Source organism: Olea europaea, chromosome 20 (genome assembly GCF_002742605.1).
Source record: "Olea europaea var. sylvestris chromosome 20, O_europaea_v1, whole genome shotgun sequence".
NCBI lineage: Eukaryota > Viridiplantae > Streptophyta > Magnoliopsida > Lamiales > Oleaceae > Olea > Olea europaea.
In genome coordinates, this window is record NC_036256.1 from 18,118,788 (window position 1) to 18,127,641 (window position 8,854).

At 34.4% G+C, this 8,854-nt stretch overlaps 1 pseudogene; it reads right to left on the reverse strand.

The window, feature by feature from the left end:
* Nucleotides 1-4,826: 4,826 nt before the first annotated feature.
* On the reverse strand, nucleotides 4,827-7,615 carry LOC111369891 (annotated as a pseudogene).
* Between the last annotated feature and the right edge of the window lie 1,239 nt (nucleotides 7,616-8,854).

The following is an 8,854-nucleotide window of genomic DNA, read 5'->3' on the forward strand; positions in this document are numbered from 1 at the left end:
TGAATAGTCAGATTATTGAAACGATAAGTTTGTTGTGGCTTGATCTTTTATATTTCCTGAACATTTTTGTAATCTTGGTTGCCATTTTGGCTGTTAAGTGTAAACGAGCATTATCAATTTTTGTGTATGTTCAATAGGGGATTAGTTGTTCGAAACAAGGTTCTAAAATGCTTAATGAGTAACAATGCGTTTTTGTCGAGCATCAATCACTACAAGAATATGCTTTCCAATGTGTAATTATGTGTTTATCAATTTTTAATATTATTTTAAATATTTTAAACTAATGAATAAATGAAATATTGTGATTTTTAAACATTGTACATATTGTTCATATATTAAAAAAAAAATTGCTCAAAATCATAAAATACTACAATTACTTGAACTTTATACATATTTTTCAATTTTTTTAACAAATATATATTACTCAAAATCATAAATACTACAATTACTTGGTAATCAATTCCTACAATTAGATTAGACACGAACATCGGTTTAAAAAAAATCCTAAATATTGCCTAACTCTTTATCATATTCCAATTCAAACTTTTCTTCATCCAACTCATCTTCTATGTCATTTGATATAAAATTATCTTCATTGGGCTCCTTTATTTCAACTCGAGAATTTCTATTACCTCTTGTAGATTGTATGATATCATTACTAACCTCATTCTCATCATCACGACTATAAAAAATCCAAGAGATTGTTTATTACTAACATCACTTGCTACTAAAACTAGAGAAATGCCGAAGAAAGAGGCTCGAGCTCAGCGTATATAGTTTGCAACTTTACAAAAAATTTATTTTAATTCTTGATATTTTCTAGATGTCAAAACCCTTAATTTTTGGGCTTGGGTGATTTAGGTTAATTTGATATTTGTTAGGTTCAATTTGCTTTTTTAAGTTATAAAAATGGATTGGGCTTTTCTAGACTAATTTTGACACAATTTTTAACATAAATGCGTGCACATTTTGGTGTTTAAACGTGTATATGTATATGCGATCAATAAAATTGGTTGACCACATTATCACGCACATACCTCATATACGAGATGTCTCGAAAATACGTCGAGCATATGCACGTATTTTAGAACGCTGTTTAGAAGTGATCATTGAACCTCTGGAGCTTAGGCCGAAATATTCTTGTTTTCTTGTTTTGATTTTTTGGAATTTTATGTCTCTGTACTTTGAGGTTCTTGAGATTAATTACATCGGCATTTCAGATCTGCTTGAAGCCAAAAGCAAATTCTCCTGGTGATGATAACCATGTGACTAGACAATGGCAGAGAGCGGTAACAGAAACAGCAGGACAAACAACATTATTCTTGAAACAGGAAAAACCATTTGATAAGTGGATTTCCTCAAAATAATTGATTCAATTGAAACAGAAGTATTTGTTGGTTTTATCATTGCAGGTAAGACGACCAAGGAGACAACTGATCGAGTATTGGAAGAATTAAAATTCAACATTCATTGACCAGTAGCCTCCACTTCCTTATGAGTTGGCTATTTTTCTCGAAGTCTATAATCATTTTTCTTCCACTATCTAACAAACATTCCAATTTAGTGCAGATAAATAAAGGAACAAGATATGAATTTTCTAATTAGTTGGCCAACATTTTCTCTAGTCAATAGACAATCTAGCCATAGAACATACCTAATCCTTCTTAATACTTTTACAAAGTCATTTTCCTAAATCAGTTTTTCCTCTCCCACGGGGCAGCCCTTGACGGGTTCCAAAGAAGATGTTTAATGATTTTCTGGGCCGACAAAAACCCCTAGAACTCATCTCTTTTGACGTGTAAAAAGGGTCGAACCATTTAGACTCTTGGCATTGCCTAGAACTTTTGACACTAAACTTCTATTTAGACGTGTAAAATGGGTTGAACCATATGTACTCCGGCAAAATCTAGAATTTTTGACACTTGCCTTGTATTTTTATGTTTTAATTTTCTTAAAAAAAATAAAAAAATAGAAAAATGTCAAGAGAGCCGAGCGGTTCGACCAAATCACCTTGGACTTAAGTATCTGGTCCCACGCGCCCATACAACTCTCAACAACAAACTTGATTATGAATGGCTAAAATAAGTGGACAAGAAACAAGACACAAATACTTTAATTTCAATAATTTTTTGTTCAGTGCCCTTTCATTCCAAATATTCAATTAATTTATTAGGAATGATTCATTGAGCAACATCAATCGTGCCTATTAACATAATGAATCAACAGTAACTTTAAGGAAATAAAACTAAGGAAATTAACTTCCATGAAATAAAATGAGAAATTGTAGTGAAGTTCATGCTATAATCTTGAAGGGTCAAACAAAAAGAATGTCTTTATTAATGAAAATAAGAAAATTAAAATGGTCCAGCTACTAAAGCGATTCTCTAACTAAATCCCCGTTTAATAGAGATTAAATTAAGATTTTAGTAAATTTAGATAAAAGTTGATGAAATGAGCATTGAAAGTTGTGGATTCCATTGTTAATTTTAACTTAGAACGTGGGCCAAATATAAAAAGGAACATGATAAGAATTTCCCATGAAAAAGACTAACTAGTTGTTAATATTCTTTCTAGTCGACAGACAATTTAGCCATAGAATATCTTCGTAATACTTTTAGAAGTCATTTTCCTGCATCACTTTCCCCTCTCCGACGGGACAGCCCTTGACAGGTTCCAAAGAAGACGTTTAATGATTTTCTGGGTGCACAAGAACCACTAAAACTCAATTTTTTAGTCGTGTAAAACGGGTTGAAACTTTTGATACTAAACTTAATACTTTTCAAGTTTTTACATAGTGCTTGTCTATTTCTGCTCCTTCAATGGATTTTAAGCAAAGACAGAGCCGTTAAAGTGAACCGTGTGTCCCACTTGTGAGAAGGTCAATAAAAAATGATGGCTGCTTTCGTTTTCCAACTAGCAAAACATCATTTTTGGGGCTTAATTTTCATTAAAAAAAGGGAAAAAAATCTTGAGATATGTTCTATGTTGCGGGTATTTGAGACTTGTCAACACAGTTATGAAAGAGTTTAGCTTCGATCCTGCAAAGGTTGCTGTGACAATGAAGTATGTTTTGAATAGTGATCTGCCTTCAATAACAATCAAGAGTGACGATAATGTGTTGTCGTATATGGTTTTGAAGGATATGAATTATAACCCTGCCAAATGTCCAATTCACATTGAGATCACAACTGCACATATCGAAAAACAGCCTATTGCGCTATCAGTTGATGTTCAATCGAATGAATATGGGTTTTTATTAACAGATATGTCATCAGATATACGAGGAGTAGGTTAACTATCTAACTAAAAAAAAAAAAAGAGAGGCAATTTGTGGTTACCGTGCACAAGCTTTTTTTTTTGGTCGGCTCAGTCATTTTGGATGGAGCGGTTGAGCCGCTTTTTCAATAAATTTTCCTTTTCATTTCTATTTCTGGATCATTTTGTGGCTTACCCTTTTTCTGTTTCCTTCTAGCTATGGAAACTGTTCTTATTCACCAATAGCTCCAACTCGATCGTGTCTCCTCAATGCTTCTATTAGCCGTAGGTGTCAGCTTTGTATCCTTGGTTGGTGTTAACATGCGTCGTGCTGCCTCTTTATCTCAATCGACATCCTTCGCATTCTTGGGCATTTATAATGATTCCACTGCTTTTGGCATTCTTTTAGGATATATATCAAAATAATTTCAAGAATTCATACTTCCAAAGTTGGGTTTCACTGTTGCTAAGCCACGTTGCCCTACCCCTATCCCTACCCATCGTGTTGGAAGGTTTTGTTGCTGTAAGCTAAATTAATCATAAAAAAGGTAATTGCTTTCACTAAAGTTCATTGAGTTTTCTCTGGGTTCCATTGGGGATGGAAAATTGAAGAATAATTTGGAGAGAATTTGTTGTATTGGCTTGGCTAAGTTCATGTAAGTTTCCACCCAGATTTTTTGGATTTTTGGAGTCTTATATATCCAAACTAATCGATGAAGTTAGAGAGTACACAAACCTTACGGATCCGAAAGGTAATTTTCTTTCTTTTAAGGAACAACATACATTAATGGCAAATACTTAAAAAAAAAATAATAATAATAATAATAATAATAAATAAAAAAAATCACGTCTTTTAGTAGCTATTTGAGATTTTCATATGTATTTTAATTCATTTTTGCATGCTAATATTCACAATCAACTCAATTTGCCGTACTAGCTTTTGTTTATTGTACTTATAAACATTTTAAAATCCATATATCCATGTATGACACGAAACAACTTTACTTTTATGTGATCCAATAGAATATTTATTCAAAGTGGGTTTCTTGTTTTCCACCGAAATCCCACAGAACCAAAATCAAACATTATTACTTACGGTCCATCATCTACTTGCATTCACTAGTTGTATTATAAGGGTAAAATGGTCATTTTACTTTTAAAAATCTACTGTTCAAAAATAAAAATAAAGTTGAATGAAATGTATGAATTGGGGACATTTTGCCCTTATTCCAAATCGGCACTGTAGCCATCTTCTAAAACCCTAGGCAGAGCTCAGCCCTTCATCCCGGCACGGCGGAGAGATACTGTTTGGAACATTAATTTGATTGAATTAACTTTCGGAATTCATAATGGCCAAGCGAGAGATTTCTAGTATATATATAAGGACTAGAGTAGGTTAACAATGATAGGTTCCAAATTTCAGTGTCTTTCATTATTATTTATTTTCATATATAATTAGATATAATTAAAACCAAACTAGAAATTGATTGTGCCTTATTTCTTGAATCAAGCTAGTTCTAATTAAAATTATTAAGTAAATAATCAGGTATCAAGGATTCGACAATGTTCTCTGAAGGATAAAGTAACCTTTTTATTCTCTTATGTGTGAGAAGAAGAGCAGTAACATCAGCTATTGTAAATAGCCAAATTAAAAACTGATGACTTCAAGATGCTATTACAGACCGTGAATTTTAATAAAGAAAAAAAAGAAGTGTAATGAACAAGCTAATTACTTAATCAGTCGAGGTGAAAGGAGATGGACAAGGGGGAAATTTAACTTCAAGAATTCCTTCAAGCATTTGGCAGGCCTTTCTCATGGTTGGCCTCAGAGATGAATCTTCTTGAATGCACCAAATGCACGAACCTTTCTAGTCTTTTCTTGTCATTCAAGGCTTCTGTATCATCTACAACCAAATTATCCAACCTTCCTTCCTGAAAGCAGTCCCAAACCCAATCTTCAAGAATTGGATTTTCTCCTTCTCCAAATTCCAAATCTACTAGGCTTCTTCTGCATGTAATGATCTCTAGTAGTAAAATGCCGAAGCTATAAACATCGACCTTCGCTGTGACTTTCGTGTTTCTAAACCATTCAGGTGCAACATAGCCTTTTGTACCTCTGATATTAGTAAGGGTACGACTCTGATTGACCATCAGAAGTTTTGCCAATCCGAAGTCTGAAATCCGAGCATTGTAATATTCATCAAGAAGTATATTCTGAGGCTTGATGTCACAGTGGATGATTTGGGTGCTGCATTCTTCGTGTAGATACGCTAGTCCCTTGGCTATCCCCATTGCAATTTGAGTTCTTTAATTCCAGTTTGGTTTCAAATCACCAAAAAGAAAGCTTGCTACGGTTCCATTGTTCATGTACTCATAAACCAACAACCGATGAGGCCCCTCATCACAAAATCCAAGCAGGCGGACCAAATTCTTATGATGAGTCTGACCTATCACATTCACTTCTGTTCTGAATTCTTTTTCAGTATCTTGAGCCACTCTATCCAGCTTCTTCACTGCAATGGTGGTTATGGAACCCATTGGCATTACTCCTTTGTAGACAATTCCAAAAGAACCTCTACCCAGTTCTTCCTTGAACCCATTTGTAGCTTGTGCAAGTTCTTTATAAGTAAAACACTGCAAATTCAGTCCTGCTGCATTGTGAACTCGTCGGAAATTTGTGATCTTATTGTTGTAAATAAGGATAAAACCAAAACAAGCTGCACCTACAAGCATGAAGTTTATGAACACGGAGCTGCCCAAGAGTACTGATCCCACGAGTATCAACGTTTCCCGGTCCTTTTTCGGTTTATCTGGAGATTCTGGACTTGGAAGATTAGGACGTTGTAAAGGAACATCAACCTTCCTCAACTTGAGAAAAGAATTTACATTGACACTAGTGTCAAGTCTCCCATTAGACAGTGGCAGCTTCTTCTTCCAGCATTGATCATCTTTATAAATTGAAGCGGCACAGAAACAATCATTCAGGCATTCATTTTTACAGCAATCTTCTGAACAAGGGCTTATTTCCTCAAAATCCGATGTTGGCCAATCAGTGTCAGAAACCTCCAACATTTCGTATAAATCTTCTGCAGAACCCTTCTGATCCTCTTCACCGCAGCTTGGCATAAACTTTGGGTAGCAGTGACCGTTAGCATCGTTCGGATCAGCCAATGAATAACCTTGAGGGCATCCGCAAATTGGTGTTCCATTCTGAAGTCTGCAGATACTGTTATACCCACAAGCCCCACTTCCATAATTTCCAGTAATGCTGACACATATATTTTCGGGCCAATATTCAGCAGCAGTCCACCCAGGATTGCCACTAAAACTCTTGGGATGATAATACTGTCTGAAAACTCCATCAAAATCAAGAGTTGCCCTGTGATAATGATCCGAAGTGGTTGGAATTGACCGCTCAGTAGTTAAGGCTTTTCGTTCGCCATTTCTCCTCAAAACTTGAATTGAGCCCCTTTCACTGAAGATCACTTGATAACCAGAATTTGATACGTTTGCAAGATCAGAAGTTTGGCTGTTGTAATACTCATCATCAAAACCCAAATTCCTCGACACACTTCGAGTATTAAGCACTAAATTCCCTTTGTGAAGCATGTCTAGATAAAATCTTCCTCGAGAGAAATTCGTTTCAGACTTTCGTGAAACAAGCATACCATTAATCTCAATTATCTGCGCAGGCAGCATCGTATCACTTGGATTTTTAAAACTTTCCCATATCCCGCTTGAATCCCTCCGCGATAAAACAAAATTTCCAGTATCGTTCATAAAACCACCAGAAACACTATCAACAATATTTTCTGTACGCCATAGCCGGCTCCCTTGAGGATCACGAAGCACCAGCCCATTTTGTGCATCAATCTCCACAGTCGATCCACGTGATACCGGACTTGTATCCTTCGGATACCATACTATGGTTTTTGCTGGTATTTTATTGTACCTGTTGAAGACGATTTAATACATTAACTGGGCCACTTTCAAACAGCTTAGACAAGATGGTTAACATAATTCACTGTCATCTATTTTTTAAAATTGTTCATGTGATAGGCGGAAAAATGAACCCCATCTATATGTGAGCGTTGAGGGGGCGTGCTATATACATGATTTAAAAACAATAATCTTAAGCATTTTGACGAGATAGTTAACCATACCATATAGAAAGTAGAAATTGATCATTGTCTTGAAGTTTCTGAAATCCAAATGCAAAATCTCCAGAAGGTGAAAGCCATGGATTTGACCTCTCTGTTGCAGCAAGAGAGGTGCCCACGTTTACAGTGCCATCGTTTTGAGAAGAAGTGCCGAGGGGGAGAAGAAATATTATGAAGAAAATGAAGTTGAAGAGGGCCGACGCCATTGTTAAAGCAAATATGACACTTGAAAATATCATTATATACAGGAAAGATGAATGACAACTTACTAGGAACCAGTCAACACATGATACTTTTCAAAGATTGAATATAACTCTGTCAACACAAACATTTCATATATACGAAAATTCTCAAACTTTGACTAACAATATTTAATGATTTTTTTTGTATTTTAGAGGGTGTTTGGTGGTGATTAAAATTAGATTTTTTAATAGATTGTAATAAAAGTTTTTGAAATGTGTGATTGAAAAGTTGTGGGACCCATGAAAAATATGATTAACATTAATTGTTTGACTTTGATTTAGATTAAATCTGATTTTAATCTAAACCAAACGTGCTCTTAGTATTTCATGCGGTTTGTCCATTTCCCGTTTTATTTACGTATGTCAATCTCTTTGGAATTTTCTAAATAACGCCTTACCCATCTTCAAATATTTAATTGAACTTTGATAAAAAATAAAAAATAAAAAAAATAGTGTCAATGAAGTTTTGTATAATTGCGTCAACAGTCACTGAAGTTATTGTTTTATGATAATTGTCAATCAAGTTTCAAAATGTTAGGATAATAGTCACTTAATAAAAATAAATTTAAGCATACGTGGCATCATTAAGTGCCAATGTATTACGAAACGGCGTTATTTCATACTCCAATCAACAAAATTCGTTGGTATAAAATCAAAAGTTTAGCTCAACCTTGTTGAAGGCTCAATAGGCGATATATGATCATGGCTGATACATTTGGCCTGGTGCACTTTTATGGACTTAGATCCATTTATCTTGATTTTTGGAATAGTGTGAGCCAAATAATGGGTGGAATTTTATAAAAGAATCTTTAAAAAGAAGATTAGAAGTCGCGTATTTAATAATTAAATTATGAGATTTTTAGAGTAATATTTGTTGTGTTTTGATACCCAATAAATTTTGGGTAATGATGTTAATCAATTTTGAATTATATTTCATAGGTCTCGATCAATGAGTGAATTAACTATCAACACAATCAATTCATAGGCTCAACTCGAAAGAAAACTAGGGACATTGGAAGCAACTTAATTAGTTAATGTTACTCATGGCCAATATAACTTTTGGATGATCCTTTTAACATGCTGGTCAATTATCTTTGTGTTAGCCCATTTGTTGGATATTAACCCAATCATGGTAACCTAAACTAACCTATATATACCCACATATCCTCATTGTAAGCATGAGTGTGCTTTGTGTTT